Source organism: Cuculus canorus, chromosome 16, assembly GCF_017976375.1.
Source record: "Cuculus canorus isolate bCucCan1 chromosome 16, bCucCan1.pri, whole genome shotgun sequence".
In the NCBI taxonomy this organism is placed as follows: Eukaryota; Metazoa; Chordata; class Aves; order Cuculiformes; family Cuculidae; genus Cuculus; species Cuculus canorus.
The window spans coordinates 4,074,896-4,094,464 of record NC_071416.1 but is presented as its reverse complement, the minus strand read 5'-3'; the positions used below and the strand labels follow the sequence as shown (position 1 = coordinate 4,094,464).

At 48.7% G+C, this 19,569-nt stretch overlaps 1 protein-coding gene across 5 annotated transcripts in view; it reads left to right on the top strand.

Annotated features, from left to right (window-relative positions):
- CBFA2T2 (CBFA2/RUNX1 partner transcriptional co-repressor 2) overlaps positions 1–19,569 on the top strand; it is a 73,104-nt gene that overhangs the window by 20,083 nt on the left and 33,452 nt on the right. Inside the window, exon 1 of one of the 5 annotated variants that reach the window (XM_054081572.1) lies at positions 5,723–6,041. The exons of the other annotated variants lie outside the window; for them this stretch is intronic. The gene's annotated coding sequence lies outside the window, so the exon portion shown is untranslated. Of the gene's footprint in view, positions 1–5,722; positions 6,042–19,569 lie in introns of those variants that run through there. 5 annotated transcript variants of the gene reach the window in all.

The window sequence follows — 19,569 nt, the reverse complement described above, 5'->3', positions numbered from 1 at the left end:
TTTCCTGCAAAGCCAACAAACTTGGATGATACTGCTTAAAAGCCTGAACTGGGGGTTTTACTCGGTAAAATGAAGAAAACAAGGGGGGATTGATTTCTTTTTTTCAGCCTCTTAAAGGCAGGCTGTGGTTTGGGTTGTTTGTTTGTTTGAAATTAAGGTTACCAGGTTAGTGATAACCAATTATCGGGGGGGGAAATGAACCTCCTTTGGTGCCTGTCTGATGGCTCCGCAATGCGATGGGGAGCAAGCATCTCCTCTGAAGGGCCAGGCAAGGACCAGAGCCCCAGCAACACCATCCCAGGGACTGGAGGGGAGGGAAACGCAGCAGGAAGGGGAGAAAGGATTCTGTTAAAGGAGCCCAAGATAGAGAAAAGCTGTTATCAGGAGGAAAAGCCACAGCCTGTGGGAAAGAAGTCGCCAGGGGAGGGAGGCGCAGGAAGCGATCTGTGGTGTGATGACCCTGTTGTAGGAAGGGGCTTGCAATCCATTACCTGCATTTTATTGTTCATATTTTTGGTTGTAAATGCCGCCCTTTCTAGCATGACACCAAGACCACAAGTCCTGTTAACAGCTCCTGCTTTCTTTCTTGTTAAATATCTTCCTTTGGGAAGGTAGTGGGGAGCACCCAGAGCCCAGACTTCAAAGTGACGCATCTACTCCAGGGGACAGCTCTCAAAGCCATCATCTTACCTACAAAAGGGAGGATTTCCACTTCCAAAGCTCATCTGCAATATAAACAAATGCTAAAGGGATTGTTCCTCTAAGGACTTGGGTGAAAATGTCAGCTCTTGGCAGGTAACTGGGTTTGCTGGGTGGTGCCGAGCTCGGCTGCAGCAGAGAGCTCTGTCAGCACAGGTTCTGAAATCAGAAATGCTCCTCATCCCCCACCTGGGGCTTTGGCCGATTGAAGGTGAAGGCCACCAGAATTACAATTGGAGAGGAGTGGATGTCTGTATTCTAACAAACCTCTGTAATCGAAGGGAGCTGCTATCGATCTGGAAAATATTGTGAAGCTGCAGAGCTGTTGGACTGGACTTAATCCTCTGCAGGCTGGGTTTTGCTCTCTCCAAATAGGATTACTCATTTTTTCCATATTTCTGTGTTTGGTTTAAATACCCATGACGGCTATAGAAGCTTGGATTTCTAATCAGAGCAAGGGCGTTAGGATTAGAAATTGGTGCGTTGGTTCTAGGGGGGATTTTTTGCATGGGACATCAGTTACTGGGTGTTTTTTCTTTACATGTGCCGTCGTATAGCAGGAACAAGGTCACTTGCTTAGGTGCCCACAGCCCTAAGTCAGTGGCCAGGAGGTAAGTTTTATTATTCTTTAGGTTGTGCTTAATTCCTTGTTGCATCATTGTTCCCACTGGGTTTTTGTTTTGGTTTGATTTTTTGCATCGTCTGATGTAAGTTCTGCCAAACTTTTACTGCATTCTTTTTTTTCCCTCTCTCTGGGCAGTATTGAAATGGCACAAAAGCCAAACACTGCTCGCGTTCCCTCCTGAAGGAGGCAATCTGATGAGATTTGCTTGACGAATTAAGCTTGTTAACGTTATCTGCCATGTGCTTATTTAAGTAATGGATGTATTGAAAAGAGGAGGTTTGTTAAAAGTGATAAATATGCTAGGAATGGAGAGGTCCAGCCCTGGATTGAGGGTGTGGGGGGTCCATGGCTCTGTCTGCAGAGCCTGAACTCAAGTCCATGAGCCTCCCATGCAGCCCCACCAGCAGTGCTTCAAGCAGTCCCTTCTTGGCTCCGCTGACTGGTAAGGCAGGCAGAAAGAAGGCAATAAAACGTTTGACTTTCCTGCCAGACCTGAGCCTGGAGGAGAAGGAGGAGGATCCCAATTGGTTTCCATCAGATTCCAGTTAGCATGAATTTACGGTTTCCACTTAGCCTGATAAATGGCTTTGGCTGCCGTGGTGCGTTTGGATTTATTATTGGATGGAAAGTGGTCAACTTAAAAAGGCAAAGGCTTTCCAGGGCTGCCATGAATACCAGAGAAACTTCTTTCCGAGGTAAGAACACAGCAGGCAAAAAAATAAAGCCACGGCACATCATGAAATATGGGTGGAATGGAAGAGAAATCAGATGTAGTTCAGGTCTCTGTGGCAATGGGCTGTGATAGGCATAAAAATTCCACTGGAAACTGGAAAAATTCTTTAGATTTCCTCGCTTTCCTCAGAAACCACACTTAGCAGCAGGTATCAATAGCTTCCAGTGTTCAAACTTTGTTTGCATCGTTCTTTCCGTGGAACATTCCCATGAGAAGAAAGCAGAAGCAGATTAATGCAGCAAGCCAGGGAAAGCAGCTTCCCCCGTCCTGCCTGCGCTCCTCCTTCCTTCCACTGGGATGGTGACGTCTGGGCTACAAAATCTACTTTAATGCCTATTTGAGGAGCAGGCTGGCCTCTTGGTCTCCTGCAGGTGCTGCTTGAAGGCAGTAGGTAATGTTTCTCCATGTCTTCTAGTAACGCATTGCCTCTGTTTCCCTGGCTCTGTTTGCAAAGATGATGGCTGAGCAGGGCATGGCTTGCTTTGCAGTAACAGAAGTTGTTGATGGAGAGACCAGCTGGTGGTGGCATGCTTGCCTGTGGCTCCACAGACCTGCCTCTGCTGGTGGTGAGCTTGGGGAGCGAGTCATGATGTGGGTGAGCTTAGGCACATGGGTCATATTTTGGATACAATCCATATGTCGTTCAAAGGAGGCTTTGCAACTGCTTCTACTGAGGGCACCCAGGTGTCCCCACCTTTAGGTTTTATGCTTTGAGACTTCAAAACGCTGTCTGCATCTTCCTTACTCCACGGCTGAGCCATGAGACCTGGCATATTCCTGCCCCAGCCAGGAGTGGGGACATCTGTCCTGAGGGTGCTGGGGTTTTGGTAGAAGTTGGCCTGTGGACACCGTGGAAAAGGTTCTACGTTTTTGTAGAGGTTCATGAAGTCAAATCATTGTAGCTGTACTTAAAATACTTGGACTAAGTTTTTGATGTTACAACCTGCTTTAGGTTGCAAAAATAACAATCAAACCTGTTTGGCTGTGAGGTCACAGATGGTCATCACAACCCTGTTGTCATAGTTGGGACTGCCTTTGTTTACGTCCAGTGAAATACATAATCTGTTCAGCTCCTTGAATTAAAGTGTGATTACAAGAGAAGGTGGGGGAACAACTAGTGTTAGTTAACCTTTTTCTACCCCAGGCCATCCCATGTGCATTCCAAGAGGGCTTTCTCAGATGGCTTTGACCCAGAGACCTTGCAACTCCCAGGCTGCATCTCTTGAGCATCTTCTTTGTCATACAGCATCCCCTGTCGCTTTTGTGCTCAGACCCAAGTCAGCTTTTGAATTTGCTGGCTGTTTTCAGGCTGGTTTGGTGAGGTCAGGGCAGGGAAGAGTGGTATCTGATGCTAAATGCTTAATGCCTTAGGCATGGATGGGCTGCATCCATCTGCCTGGTGCCTTCTCTGCTGGGGGCAAAGCTGCAGCACGGGCTCCTTATAAGACATCAGAGGATCCACATGAGAGCCACTGCTGTTGGGACAACCCCAGCTGGGAAGGGCTCCTGTTGGGGACCTCACAGTGCGAGGCGCCGGGGAGCAAATGTGAGATGCAAGTCCATCGGAAAAATAACTTTATAAATTCTGGTACTGCTTGGGTTTTGTCGCCCTTCATTGTCTGTATAATTTAGAGATGATTTTTCCATCTCAGCTTATGAAATATTGAGAGCGTCAGTATTTTACGCAACCTTCAACAAAAGTGTCAGAAGCCCCAGTGAGCTGAACTTTCTGAAATGAAATGTTTTCTTGACGTGCCTCGCCAGCAATGGGGACTGGGGCAGAAAGAAGAAGGTGCTGGTGGATCTGCCTGCACCTTCTGCTGGTTCCCATCTTGCTTTGCTGCCCGAGCATCACTTTGCAGGCTGCTCCAGGTGTCTCTGTACTGACACTGGATTGTGATTCCTTTTATTTTAATCCAAGCATGTGAAATCTCTGCTCTTTGCTGAGGTTTGGAGGTGGCAGGGTTGCTGTAAATCTGTGCTCCCTTTGCCTGCAGCCAGGCTGCCCTGCTCAGAGGGATGTGCTCCCTCCCCAGCCACAACTGCAGCAGCTTTGTGTGCTCCTACAACAGCCGAACATCTCTTTCCCAAATGCCTCCCCTCAGTTCTCGCCCAGCATCCTGCCTGTCCTCCCTCTGTAGGAGGAAAACATGCCCCATATCTTCATGAATGCAAACCATGCCTGCTCGCAGAGGACTTTTTAATATTTCCTTTAAAGCACTTTTTTTTTCCTCTCTTTATAGCCTTTTCCCCTCCCAAAGAGAAGCAGAGGTACCTTAAACTAATTAGGAGTAAGAGGTGGAGAAGCTGGGGGTGAAGGGTTAGATGGGATGCCGGGGGGCAGTACTTGTAGAAGGTTTACGGGCATGGTGTGGCAGTTAGCAGTAGCCTACCAAAGTGTTGGAAGTTCCATAAAAACGAGAATTTTGCTGTCTGTGAGTGAGTAAATATCCTGTCATGCTTACACCAACTATGGACAATTCTGCTGGTGGGATTTCTGGGCTTTTGGGAAACCAGTATCCCTCAGCTTGGGCGATGGCAGGCTTTTAGTTTGCTCTCCTGGCAAAGTGTGTAGGTCTCTGGTCCTCAAAAAAGGAGCTGGAGGGAGAGGTGGTGTTGCCTGGATAGATTTGGGAAGGATTGGATTGAGACCTGGACCCACTCAGCTCAGAGAAATATGGACTGGAGTGGTGAATCCTTCCTGAGATCTTAAACTGTGCCTGTGCGTGATCTGCTGGCAACCATCGCTTCTCCTCGTTGTTCTGTGGGAGCTGGGATGGAGGAGAATGGTTTGGGCAGTACCTGGGGGGGGTGGTTGCCTCTCCTCCGGGGTAGTGCCACAGGCAGCGAGGGACAGCCCGTCTGCGTGGCAAGGAATGCTGTGTGTAAATCCATGTTTCCCCAGCACCGGGTGAATGGTGCTGGGCTGATGGGATTAGTCAGGGGCCCCCAGTTAATATCTGTTGTTCACACCCGTGCGTTGGGAGCAGCTATTCAACAGGACCGGGGCGGTTTGTAGGTGTCATAGCTGCCTTGTCTGTGTATTAATGGGAGGGGGGGAAATGATCAAATATAGTTGTGTCCCATGGGTTTGTGCTTTGAGCCTCCTTTGCTGCTGTGAGATCCCGGGTTGACTTCTCTCCCCGATAAAACGTTTCGGATTTACATTTTCCTTTAACACTTCCTCTTCCATCTGAGTAATCTGTTACACATTTAATTGCTCGTCCTTTGAATTTCCCAGCCCTGCTTTGGTACCCTCGCAGCATCAGTATCTTGTTATCTTGTTGTTGCTTCTAATTGCTAACACATGCCAGCTTTCCAGCGCTGCAAACTCTGGCGCTGGGGCTTGGAAGGGGAGTTTACAGGGAAGATTGACGCGCATGGGGAAACCTTCAGAAAATTAATTTGCTGCTTTACCCAACAGCTTCTCCAGATTTCAAAATTGAGGGCTAAGATGAAGGCTGCCTTACACCCAGCGCTGCATCGGGGAAGGGACCCGCAGCGGCTGTGTTGGTGAAGCCCTCCTTTCCTCTCGCTGTTATCGCTGGCCATAAACAAATTCCATGTATTTATCAAGTGAGGGTCAGCCGGGCGGCGAGGCGCTGGTAGGTGTGTGCTTGGTGACATCAGCTGGCGAGCAGCCTGGCAGCAGCGCGGCGCAGGCAGGCAGCAGGCGGGGAGCCGAGGCGCTCTGCCTCTAAGCTGGGTATTCTGGCAAGGTGGAGAGCTGGTCTGTTTGGCAGGACCTTCCCATCTGGGATCCATCTGTGTTTCTCTGGAATCGGACAGGCGGCTCCAGGCAGTGAGAAATCGCAGATGTGCGGGACCTGACACATGTCCAGCTAATGAAAGGAGAAGGCAGGCTGGGCTCCGGCTGCGCTCGAAGATCACGAGTAGAGGAGGAGGAAGAGCGCTTTTATTTATATTTCAAAGAAACTAGGTGTTTTCAACAGCAGCTGGATCCTCGCAACCTTGCTGTTTAGGGTAAGCAATAGATGGGTCTACTTTTAAACAGGATTAGGTCAGACGCAGCATATCTGGGAGCGGTGGGAGATGCTGGGGGGGATGCTCATGGGGGGATGCTGGGTTTTTGTGCTGCCAAGCAGGTTTGAGGAGCAACGTGGGCTTTGCCGACGATCTGGGGAGAGCCTCAACCTTGAGCACAGGTAGAGGGAGAGGGTGGGAGCAGCAGCGGCCGCAGCGTTTCGCCACCCAGCCTGCTGCCGGTCGACTGCAGTGGCTCTGCCAGGGGAAAACTTCAATAGAGGAGCCGGCTGCGTGCGTGGATGCTGCAGCTGAAAAAATACTGAGCTCTCCCCGAGGAGAGCTGTGTTACAGCTTTCCCTATGTTGCTATGGAATGGTTTATTATTGTTTTTTGTATTTTTATTCCCCCCGCCACTACCCTGGTGAGCAGGAGGCTGGGATTTGGTGTTTTCTGGGGAAATGGAAAAGCAGGAAGGGTTTTGTGTGTTTTAGCAGACTGGTTTTTTTTGCTGGGCCAAGCCTTACTCTCATTTGTGCATGCTGATATTGGAGCTGGGGGGGGGATGAATCTGCAGAGGCTGATTTCTTCCATCGGCTCCCAGATTTCCTTAATTCCCCGTGTGTTTTCAGTGCTGCTCTGCATTGTGGCAGAGGCTGCTCCCTTTTTGTCTTTGCGCTTCTCGAGCAGCAACTGATGCTCCCAGCATCTCAATCTCTCAGATCAATTCTGTAAGACTGGAACAGACCTCTTTGCCCTGTATAATTTTGCTGTCAGGCTGCGGACTGCTGTATTTTCTTTTATGCCATTGTAGTGTCCCGATCCTGCATATGTATTTGAAACCTGCCCTTTCCCCCCTCTCCCTGTTTACTGGGAAGGTTCAGCTGTTGAAATTGCTCCTCCGACCCTCCAGAGTAGCTCGTTGTGAGGATCCTCTGTTGCACGTCTGCTGCGCCGCTGCCCCGGGTGTGTGCTCTGCAAAATATTCCCAGCTTTTTCTCTCCCTCCTGCAGCATTTGGCTTCTGAACAATGGTACTCACAGTCTTTTTTTCTGTGCTGAAGAAATCCTGCCCAGTACAGGAGATGCACCAGAATCAGCACTTAAAGTTTGAGGAGCTAAAATGTGGCTGAGGACCACTTGCTATGGAGCTGTAAAAAGAGCGAGGAATATTTGCCAGGCTATGTGGTGCAGGATGATTCCCTTTGAAGCACTTGGTTGTTGCTTTGTCCAGGTTAGATGTAAGCGTGCCAAATGGTGGGGTATCCCTGGGGAGGGTGCGGTGCAGCCTGGCGGGGCGCCCTGGCAGGGTGCTGCACTGCTGCATGGGCTGCAGCTCCACACTCGCCCGCTTCCGCCGCTGCGTGGGCCACTGTGAGGCTTTTCCTTTTCTTGCAGCGTGCAAGCATTTGGTTATAGCCTTTTAAATAGATATATATTGTAAGTCTGCTTCTCCAGACACACCAAACACCTCCTAAGTGTCCCTTGCTGTCCCCGGAGAGAAGGCAGGAGGAGTGCATGCTTCCTGATGCTCTGACTTCAATGCCTCTCACCCAGGCACAAAGGAGGAATGAAAACCAAAATATCTCCAGCAAAGAGTGTGGCAACACCCAAAAGCACAGAGCCATGTTCCTCTGCTGCGTCTTTCCCAAAGGCTTCCCAAATTAGTGAACGCAGCGCGTTGGAGCATCTGCTTCTGCGGTCTCCCTGCAGGTTGGGCTCTGATAAAGCAAACTGAAGTTTTGCAAGCATCGGGGCAGCATGATTTGGCCATTAAACAACCAATTTGCCAGTGTCTTACTCAAGCCCTGCCAGAAACTTCTTTTCTTCTCATGTTCCTCTATTTTTTTCTAAAGAATTTGGGGTTCCTGATGAGCTGAGGGCTTAGGTGAGAGAAGTGGTCGTGTTTTGGGGAAGGAGTTGGCTTGAAACTTGGTGGCCAGTCGTAATAATTTTATAGAAATCGGGTAACGCATCTGATTTTTTTCGGAATTGTCTGCCGGACAATGTGGTTTTCACTATTAATATGGAGAAGATGCTTAGTCTGATTTTTGGGAACTAACCAGGCTTCACCTTGGGTCCTCCCCAGCCAGGTACCCAGCACATCCACTGGTTAGAAAGACCGATAAATAATGCAAAGTGAGACACCCCGGTGCAAGAAACAAGGGAAAAAGGGATAAAGCAGAGGCAGTTTGAGCAAACATTGCCAACAGGGAAGTACAGTGAGCCAAGGGAGGGATTGAGAGGGTCTGAGGAAGAAGCAGAATTGCTAAAGGCAAGGAGAAGAAATCGTTAATCTGAGAAGTCTATTACACAGGGAATGCCCCGAGGAAAAGAGCAGAAACTCCATTTAATAGTGAAAAGGCCAAACCAGTGCTGCCAAGTCGGATTCTGCTCTGCCCAGGGACTGGAGCCACGGCCCCTGCTTCCTTCCAAGATGCTGCTATTTTTGCTGGTCGCATCTGCTGGTTTTCGCAGAGGCTTGTTCAAACCTGCTGACGCCAAAAGCAAAGGGAGCTTCTCACGAGGACCATGGGTCAGGCTCATGGGGTTTTTTTTTTCTTTCAGTTTTATTCCTCATAGTTGCACCAGAACAGCGTCCACGAGAGTGTGGGGTTTCACTTCCTAATGCCGCCTTGTCTGTCAGATCGAGTACGAGTCTCAGATTATTATAGTGTTGCGTTGCAGGGCTTTGTCACGCTTCGCTTGCGGTGAGTTTTGGTTTGTAGAGGTTATCACCGGGGGACGAGAGAGAAGAGAGCATGGTTTGCCTTCAGGAGCTGAGTTTTCAACGCAACCAGCATTTCGATCCCTAAACGGACCCATAGACGCAGTAGCCGTTGGCTGTGTTTTGCAGGAGGCAGTGCTCTCCCTCGGTTATGGGATGGGCGAGCCAGGTGGCCTCTTGTTTCTTCCAGCTCTGTTTTCTTAGGATTTGGACAAAAACCAGGATTTGTTTGACGTGCGTTTGCGATGTTTGTAGTATGGCTGGGTAGCTGAATAAAGTCATTTGAGGATTTGGGCATATGTGGCAGATTTAAGGCGACGTTGGCTGTTTCTGCAATCTGAACAGGAGAGGGGTGTAAGCTGTTGTCTGTTGGGTTTTTTGCCGTAATAAGAGCTGATTTATCAATACTTGTTCTGGGCTAGATTATAAACTTGCCTTTATCCTAGCATCAAGTGACTATTTCCATATCCGATTGCTTGTTAAAAGCTAGGTATGAAATGTGTTTCGACAGACACTCCAGAGTGGTCCCTGGGGGTAGCATCAATGCAGGTCACTGGGAGCCTATTCAACTTTTATTTTTATGATGGACATGGTCTTAATTCATGCAGCGTTCAGGGAACGGCTGGAAAAACCTTTGTTTAGAGCGAGAGCAGAAGCTGAGAAGAACTGCTGAATGATGGTCCTGCAGTTGAAGTGCAGCATGGAGAGGCCTAGGTTCAGTTCTTGGGTTTGCAAGCAATTTTCTGAGGCAAGACCTTGACCTTAAAACTGCTTGGTGTGTCAGCAGCTTATGTCCAAAAGGACAATAGCGATTTCAGAGGTTTCAAATCATTTTAAAGTGTAACTGTCATGCCTTTTATTGGACTGGGCAGTGGCATGCCTATAAGCCAAGCTTAAGATTTTAGAATAACATCTATTGAATTTCCTTGGTGCACTTCTGGCAGCAGGAATGTTAAAGGATGAGAGTCACAAGTGGGCAGAAGACCATGTAGAAGAACCAGGACGGTTGGTTACTCTCTGGTCCCATGGAAACTACAAAGCCAAGGGTCCGTTTTCCTTCCGGCAATGGAACACCACAGCCTGATGGTGGGATGCTGTATAGCCATCTTTTTCAACGGCATCTCCTTCACCAAAAAAACCAACAAGAAAGCCCCAGAAGTGTTGATAACCATCACTGAGCTCACCCCAAATGAGAAGAAGAGGAGGAGGAGCAGCACACTATGGCCCTGACACAGCTCGAACCTGTTGCTCCACAGCAAGCTGTGAATGTTTAAAGACCCGGTATTACTTAGGATGCTGGCGGAGCACTGGGGGAGTGGGTTATTGTGCGAGGAACAGATGTGCCGTGCGCTGTTGCCGTGTGCCGGCTCTGTGCCGCTGCTCCCGGCACCAGGTGCAGCCATTGTTCCGGCTGGTCCCTATTCATCCGCCCTCGGCTGCCGCTCCGCGCCCGCTCCCTCATTGTTTCTCCAGGAAATTAGCATTAAAAACCCATCCAAAACCCCCACGTCCCTCAACTGCAGGTGACTGTTATTGGCCCCAGCTGCCACCCTTGTGCTTGATTACTTCCATATGGGGTTGTGGCGAGAAGTAGGATCCACTTATTGATTTTTTTTTTTCTTTAATATATTTTTTCCCCTATTTTTATCTCCCCAGCCCACACAGACACTTCAGCGCCCACTAGGAACAAAACCCTGAAATCTATTAAGCCCCTGATAGTCTCCAGTTGCCATTACAACTGGGATGAACGTTTTACAAGCAAAGCTAATTACACCCTCTCATTCCTTTCTTCCTTTTTCAGCCCCTGCCCCATAAATGTAAAATAACCTGAGGGCAACTGGTAGTAAATTAAATCTTTGCGGTGTCCTGAGAGGAGGATTTCTGGCTCGCAGGAAGAAGCGTGCTGGGCTTTAGCTGTTTGGTTATGGGGGTGGGTTTTGCACTAGGACGTGGGAAGCTATTGACCAGACGTGCTGCTCACTACCTGTGTCTGGATGGAAAGGGGAAAAATAATTGAGCAAGTTGGTTGTTGATTTGTGGGCGTTCTCAGCTGCTAAGAGGAGACGAGGACACTACATGCCAAACGGCATCACCACATAGAATCATAGAATCACCAGGTTGGAAAAGACCTCTTGGATCATTGAGTCCAACCATTCCTACCTGCCACTAAACCACATCCCTGAGCACCTCATCTACCTGTGTTTTAAATCCCTCCAGGGAAACTGACTCCACGCCCTCCCTGGGCAGCCTCTGCCAGTGCCCAATGACCCTTGCTGTGCAAATGTTTTCCTGATATCCAGTCTGACCCTCCCCTGGCACAGCTTGAGACCATTCCCCCTTGTCCTGTCCCCTGTCACTGGGGAGAAGAGCCCAGCACCCTCCTCTCTGCACCCTCCTGTCAGGTAGTTGTAGAGAGCAATAAGGTCTCCCCTCAGCCTCCTCTTCTCCAGGCTAAACAACCCCAGCTCTCTCAGCCACTCCTTGTAAGTCTTGTTCTCCAGCCCCTTCCTCAGCTTCGTTGCTCTTCTCTGGACTCGCTCCAGGACCTCAACATCCTTCTTGTAGCGAGGGGCCCAGAATTCTAGGAACAATGAGATTTGGGTTTTTTTCCTGGTACGATTCATCCGCAGGACAGTAGGTTGCATGAAACCCCAAACTCTCAGTAATGTCTTCAGGGTTTCCCAGTGGCAGAGTGGTGTGGAGCAGCCTGGGTTTGCCTTGAGGTGAGATGTGCTGTAGTCAATAACAGTAGAGCTAGGGGAGCATCTCTTGATACCCTTCCTAAGGCTGGAAAATGGACCTGTTCCTGTGGGTGTACAGAGCATCTCCAGTGAGGAGTACCAGTGGGTCATGTCCCATGAGGAGGGGACCAGCCCATGCAGTCCTGACGTACTTCGTGCTAGACAGGAATAGAAGAGAGTGGCAGCTTGTCTCTGTGGTAGAGGCATCAGGCATAGCTTTCCTCTGCTTCTGTCCCAGCAACTTGGGTGACAACGCCCTGACTGAGTCTGGAGGTCAGTTGGTTGGAATATATACCTCTATGGAGAAGCGTTGGGTTTCACTTAAGACATGCTGGGTCCTCCAGAAGGATTTGGTTATGCTGTACTATTGGAGCTGACAAGGTTTGTGCTGATGGCTCCTCAACAGAGCAGCTTGCTGGGCAGTGATGGTCCTCAAAGTACCACAGCTGAGGTGTTGCATGCTGCTGCCTGGGCCTGAGCAGGCTGCTTGAAGATGAAAACCCGTCAAGGTCCTGTAAGCCTCAGCCGTTATGGCTTATGAGGTGATTTCATGGGTAAACAGTAGGGTTTGTGTCTTTGTGTTCTTGATGGTGCCACAGCCACTTCCACGGGGTTTGTCTTGTTCCCTACTGGAGAGGTACTGCACAGCCCCAGGCAGGTCATGCTGAGACCTGTCAGGGTGCTCCAGTGTGGTGGTGGTTCTGTAGTCTCTGGTTGCAGTACAGACACAGTTATGTAAACCTCTGGTCCTCGCTGTGCTCCTCTACTCAGAGCACGGGATGGAAGACATGTTCAAACCAGAATGACTTTTTATTTGGATAACACAACCCCTTTGGGCAGAGTCCCTTTTGCCAGTCTGGCAGTAGATGCGGCAGTGAGTCTTTGCCCGGGTATGCAAGTCCTTGGGAATGACTGAGGCTCAGCTGGTTGACCTCAAGAATGCAAACTGACTTTCAGGTGGGAAGCGGACTTGCCTTGAGACTTTGTCTCAGCCTTCATTCTTTGGCAGTTGTCAGGTTGATCTCCACCTTGAGGTCTTAGAATCATTAAGACTGGAAAAGATCATAAAGTCCAACCATCAACCCAACACCACTATGCCTACTAAACCGTGTCCCCAAGTGCCACATCTACGCGTTTTTCTAAACACCTCCAGGTTTTGAGACTCCACCATTTCCCTGGATGGCCTCTGCCAGTGCTTCACCAGTCTTTCAGTAAAGAAATATTTCCTAACATCTAATCTAAGCCTTCCTTGGTGCAACTTGAGGCCGTTTCCTCTCATCTTATCACTTGTTACTTGGGAGAAGAGCCCAGCACCCACCTTGCTACACCTTCCTTTCAGGGAGCTGCAGAGAGCGATGAGATCTCCCCTTAGCCTCCTCCAGACTAAACTGCCCCTGGTCCCTCAGCTGCTCCTCAGAGGTTTAAAATGAAAATTATGGTTTAAATTATGGTTTAAAATGAAAATTACCTCTGAGAAGATGGGTTTGGCTGAAGTCCTCAGGTTATTTACTGCGCGGCCCTCCTTCCTGATACCAATCCATCCGGGTGTGGAGCACCCATGTCTTCTTGGGAAGCAGACATGCAGGGCTGTAGGTTGTACACGTTTGGTAGCAGACTTCTATAAAACCCAGCCCCACAGAGGTGCTGCGCAGCGTGGGGAGAGGCACCAGCTAAATCAGGTCAGAGGGGTGGGAGATGCTGGCACAGCAACCTGAGAGAGAATCTTAAGCGATTGTCCTCATCCTTGTTTCAAACCCTTCAAAGTCAAATCTCAAACTTAGGGGGTTTCTTCTCCCTAATTAAATTAACAGACCATATGGTGTTTACTGTGAGCGCCTGCAATATGGAAGGCGCTACCTCCTGGATCACTTTCTTTTTTTCCAAAGAAGCTGCTTTACCTGATGTCGCTGCGCTGAAATGTTCTTTTCAGCAGCGGGTGCGAGGGGCTATTTCAGCCACCTCGCTGCTGGTGGTGGCATCTTCTGATCCTGGGGATGAGCTGTGGCTGCCTCTACAGCCTCGTTTGTCGTCTTCTGGCTTTGGGAAAGCAGTTTTCCTTCTTTGTTGGAGTCTATACAGGTCAGGGGTTTTTCCACGTGCAGGTAACGATTCTTGGAGCTGAGGAGCACAGAAACCAGCTCAGGGTGGTGGGGATTTTGAGGAGGTGGTGTTATTTTTAACTACTAAGATTAACTTTTTGTTGAGGGTAATATTGCAGTCTCGGAAATGTGTGAAACTGAAAGTTTTGTAGAGTTTTGTTCGTTATTAATTGGCTGCTTAAAAAAAAAAAGAAAGAGGTGCATGTGCTGCTTTTATCTTTACGTGAAATCTGGAGGAGGAAATGAAGACTTTGAGGAAGAAAACATTGGTTTATTATCAGCCGCTTGCATTTAAGTGAACAGGAAAGGAGAGTACGAATCTCTAAACCTGTTGGAGAAATGAAGGAATGAAAGCTCTCAGATCTTGTTGTATGTTTGCAACTACTCTAACTCGTTTAATAGGGGTTTTGGGAGACGTAATTCCTGTTTGTGACTAGACTTGGCCATGGGCTTGTCTGGTGTCTCTCCTGTGGTGTACATCCACTTTTCTCTCCCTTTTCTGTAGCAGCCTGGTGTTAAAGGGGAGCTGGGTGACCCTCTGCCTTCAGCCAGGCTCAGCTTGTTCTGGGGTATCTGAGCTCCAGAAACAGAGGCATTTGTGTCCGCTGAAAACACCCTGACATATTAGCATATTCCCTGTAACGTATGCTCCAAGGGTGTTTCTTTGCAGAGAAGCCTCTCTAAAGATAGCATCGTGAAGTTCTGTGTTGTCAACCAGGGACACTTGATCTAAAAAACAACATTTGATACACAGACAAGGTTTGCAAGTGCCATCTGGATTCTGGGAGATGAGTTAGGTTGTCTCTGTTTTGCATACACTTGCCGAGGAGAGGAAAAAAAAAAGGATGTGTGGACAGATTAATTCTTCAGGATCACCTGAGCAGGACTCTTCCATCCACAAGAATGCCCTCAGTGACACTGGACACCACTGTAATCCCACACCACAGGGCAGCATCCGCCAGGGCACCTTCTTGGGGTGCTGGGAATAATTCTGTAGGTCAGTGGGTCCTACACCCAGGTGGGTCTCAATTTAGATTCTCTGGGCCAGTAATATTTTAATCCACTCTCAAGCATACGGCAAATCAGAACCTGAAGCTGATGCACGATCCTGTGAAAACGGACATATTTTTAGGGAGGTAGGGCTGTAGGGTAGGCAGATGTCTTTGTCTGGCTTCAGTTCTGTGTGGTGAAGACTGTCCTCAAAACCACACTGGCAAGAAGAGCAGAAGCCTAAAGAGCATGGACATCTAACATAGCCCTAAGCAAACTTACTGCCCACATCTTCCCAGGGACGTGTAGGTTGTAAAACGTATTTTACTTCAGGGCCTATTTCTTGACTTTCTAGTTATCTTCTCGTATGCAAATCTAATTTGCCTAATGGGCTGGTGAGTGTAATTGAAAGGCAGCCTGCACTTACATGATAGTGGGAAATCTCACCTGTGCCCGGGCACAGATGGGTCTCTGCCTGGCTGCAGCATCATTAGAGGAAATTTATAGGCACTGTGTCCCAGGCTTTGCTGTGTCCAGGGCAGGAAAAGAGCAGTTTAAAACAAACTTGGGGTTGGGCTGGGTTTTTTTTTTTGTTTGCAGGGTGGGCTCTCTGTTTCCTGGTCTCACAGTTTTGGTGGTTGCACTTGTTGGTTAACCTAGTCTTTGTCCTTTGCCTTGGGCTCTGGCTGATGGTGAGCAGGCTAATGCAGGTTACTGGTGACCAGTTTAGGGCAACCCTGAGAAGGATGTGTTTGGAAGTCTTTTCTGTGCCGTCTTGCAGCATGATGCTTTGAAAGCAAGTGCATCAGCAGCTGAGCCAACACCTTCACCCTGTGGGCCCTGCGCATCACTGCATCTCCAGAGGTTCTCCATGGAAAATCTCCATCTCTACTGCCTATGAGAGAGAGAGAGGAAGGAGGCACAGCAGACACAGTCCCTGCTGTGCATCCATCTCTGCTGGGTTCTTTCCCTGAAGAGACCAAGAAGTAGTAAGCTTTAATGGCTCTTTGTCCATTCCATCTCTCCATGCCTGGGGTCTGCAGGAGAAACTGGCTTGTGGTGCTCCAGCATCACACCAGTGGCCCTGCTCCTGGAGGTGTGTGGGCACCCATCTACATCATCAGGCTCCCAAACGCCTCTAAACGCCATCCCTGAGGTCATTGTTCTTGTGCTTCCAGCTTGCAATGTGCTGATCAGGTTTGGGGAGAAGAAGAGCTATTTGTGTAGTGATGTGAGGAGTGTTCTTAAGAGGCAGAATTGTCATCTTGGCAGGGCTCCTGTGTGCACCATCGATCGGGAGTGGATATTAGCTGGGCAGCAGTCATTGTACTTAGCGCCCAAGTGATTGAGACTCTAAAGAGAGCCAGTGTGAGTTATGGCACGATTAGCAAGTCTTGGCTACCTTAGGTACACTGATGGGATGGCAGGATAGGTGTTGGCATGTGCAGCACTGCCAGCATCGGTGCAAGGGCTGCAGTAGAGAAGCCACAGCAGGCTGTGAGGTGACGACCGCTTGTGGTCCTCCGTTTGGACTTTGGCACTTGTAGGGTGTTATAAATAACAAGGATGGAAAAGACTTCTCAAGTTCCTCCTAGGTTTCAAGGACATCTTGCCCAGTTCTGGTTACAGCTTGGTGGAACTTCAGCCCTCGTCAGCCTCCATCCAGAGAAGGGAAACTCTGTTGGACTCTATGCTTGGAAAAGAGAGCAAATGATGTGATTTCAGGAACCCAAGGTGGGATTATTTTACTGTGTCCTTCCTGGATTGCTTCATTTTGGGTTTGTGGTAGAGCTGTCTGTGAGCTTCTGGACTGCTTCCTTCTCCAAGTGATCAGGACTTGTATCTGTTTTGTGCTTAACAAAGTGTTCTGTCTTTTTCTAGTTTAATTTAGGCTTTTGGGTGAAGCTTAGGGTGTCCTTGGTATTCATTGTGTCTTGCTCTGTGCTCTAATTGATTGTAATGGATTAAATGTGGTGCTCTGCCTTGAGATCATCTCACTTCTTTAAGAAATGGCTTTGGTTAGTTTTAACTGGCATTTTCTGGTAGTGGTGCTTGAGCTGCTGCTGCCGCCACTTTGGGTCTGTCTTGTATGCACAGGCTTTTTTATCTTGGTTTCTGTATTACTCAGTTTAAGCACCTTCTCCTCACTGGATGCCCTCACCCCTTGGACACCAGATCTGCTGGACCATTTCTCCTTTGCTTCAGATCCTCTGCTCAGCAGTGTTCATGGTGCTGTAAGAAATCCAGATTTGCTCAGTACTGACTATTTATTTTGAGGTTGATGTTGGCGGGTTTTTTAGGTTGATGTCTAATGGTGAGAACCAAATTGTCAAGCAGCAGGGCTTGGGAGAAGCAGGGCTGGGACAGAGGTGCATTCTTAAATTGTTGTTTTGAAGCTTCTGATTTAAACCTCCTCCTGTACATCTTTAGCAACCAGGTTTCAAGTTCTTAAATCTTCAGTTACTACATGATTTTAAGGAGAATTTGTGGTGGTTTTGAATCCGGCAGAAAATCTGCAGGTTTGATCCCCAAAGCTTCCTCGTTAAGAAGTTCACCCATGTCATGCTGGAGAGCAGACCTATTGGTCAAAAAAATCTTCTTAATCTGTGGGAAGATTCTGTCCACACCAAAGGATCAGTACACATCCCGGTAGGAGCTGGTGCTGGATGTGATCACACTGCTGCCCAGAAGCTAACAGGGAGCAGAGGTGCAGAGATGAGCAGGACTCGAAGCCGCCGGAGCCATGGTGTTGAGATCTGAGCTCTGTGACACTAGATGGCTTCAGACCATCATTTAGCTACTTGGAGGCAGGGGTTAAAAATGCACGAGCAAGTGAAATGGCCCCTGCTTGATGTGATGCTTTTCTCAAAGAAAACTTTCTTCACTGAAAGGGTTATGAAGCACTGGAACTCAGGTAGAAGTGGTGGAGTCCCCATCCCTGGACATGCTGAAAAGACATGTTGATGTGGGCACCTAGGGACATGGTTTAGAGGTGGAGTTGGCAGTTGGAAGTTAAGAGTTGGACTCGATGATCTTAAAGATCTTTTCCAACCTAAAAGATTCTGTGATTCTAAATGATTGCTTCTAAACAAGCAGGGATTCCTTCTGCAGGGAGCAGAGAGGAGCCACTGCTGGGAAGCCTTTAAGCCAAGGGGCGCATTGTGCTGACCCAGAAACTGTGTCTTTCTCAACATCTGCTAAATTTCTTGCGGAATTGGCTAGAAAATCCTCTTCCACATCTTTTATTTTTCCTATTGAAACTAATAGCTGGGATATAAAACACCAGGTGGTGAAAAGGAAGGTCGCTAGCCACGTTTGTCAGAATAGACCATCACTTTTTCTTTCCCAGCTGCCAGGAATGAATGAGGCTTGCAGCATGGAAGCTGCAGGACCCGGAGAAAATCACCTGAGAAGGAGCTTAGGTGGGAAATACATTTTCCCTGGGGAAGCCATGGGAAAGCCAGACTCGCAGCTCTCACCTGAGCTTTTTGCAGGCAAGGAGAAGGGGGGTCTGTTGGCCGTGAATGCTGCTGTAGCATCATAGCTGTGGCCTTGCTGTGCAGCACTGGGGGCTCCGGTGCTGCAAAATTACAGCTCTGCTGCTGCTGCTTGAAGTGCTTTTTGCGTTTCTGAACTGGTTTTTTAAAGAATAAAGTAGGGCAGGCGAGGAAGCGTGGGGTCCCAGGCTTTTAAATGGAATTTGTTGAGTGGTAATGATTGAATCTGTGACCTAAACCTTTTCTGTTGAGGTCTCTCTAATGGATTTTAAGCAGCAAGCATAGCTGATGTGTCTGCTCGGACACCTTGAGTTGCAGTGTCTGTGTGAGAGGCTCTTGTGCAGGTTGTGCTGTAGAGAAGATGCACGGCGGCCAAACCCATCCATGAATGCTTCCCTTGGGTGAGTCAACCTTGCAGCCTCCCCAAGGCTCCTCCAAACCCATGCCTGTGACCAGAGCAGCCCAGCAAGGGCTGGAACAGTGGTGGCCCCTCGTTGGCTTCTCCATGGGGAGCTGTGACGGTGGCCTGGGCTCCTCCAGCTGAGGTGGAGACATTCCTTGGAGTCTGCTGCAGTATCTCCACTTCTCCAAAGCCCTTTAAATCGGTGGATTCATTGTCTATTGATCCTTACTAGCTGTGGAGAGCCCCTCTGACCTAATTAGTAATAAGAGGATGCCAATTGGACATCGCTCCCTGGGCTCTACCACTGCTTTTCCAATACTGCTGGGTTGGAGAGGATGGTAACAAAATGGAGCTTAGTATGTATGTGTTTCATCTGGAGAGCAGGAGAAGGGTGGAGCTGCTTGTTAGACAGCCAGCAATCCAAGTTTTAAAAGGATTTATGAGGAGTAGATAAAATCATATCCTAAAGGCTGTCTCAAAGCCTCTGTTTAAGGTGGAAAAGGCTTTCAAAAGTTAGAGTTTGTGTCACTGTGTTTTCCCCCTTTTGAGTTGTCCAAAATTTTACAGGTGCAGATTTATTTCCTCTCCAGCATTTGGCCTAAGCAGTAAGAAAAGAATGTTTCCACTCCCAAAATTAAAGTGCTCCGTTGTTCTTCTAGACAACCTATGGGATTGGGGGTAACAAATTGTTTTCTTTATACCTTAGACTTTAGCACAACTTTGGTTTAAAACCAGTGCTTGCCAAATTCTAAAGTTTTAAAGGCTCTGGGGAGACCTTAGAGCCGCTTCCAGTACTGAAAGGGGCTCCAGGAAAGCTGGGGAGGGGCTCTGGATCAGGAAGTACAGGGATAGGATGAGGAGGGACAGTTTGAAACTGAAAGAGGGGAAATTGAGATAAGATCTTAGGAAGAAATATTTTCCTGTGAGGGTGGGGAGGCCCTGGCCCAGGCTGCCCAGAGCAGTGGTGGCTGCCCCATCCCTGGAGGTGTTCCAGGCCAGGTTGGATGGGGCTTGGAGCAACTGGATCCAGTGGGGGGTGTCCCAGCCCATGGCAGAGGGGTTGGAACTGGA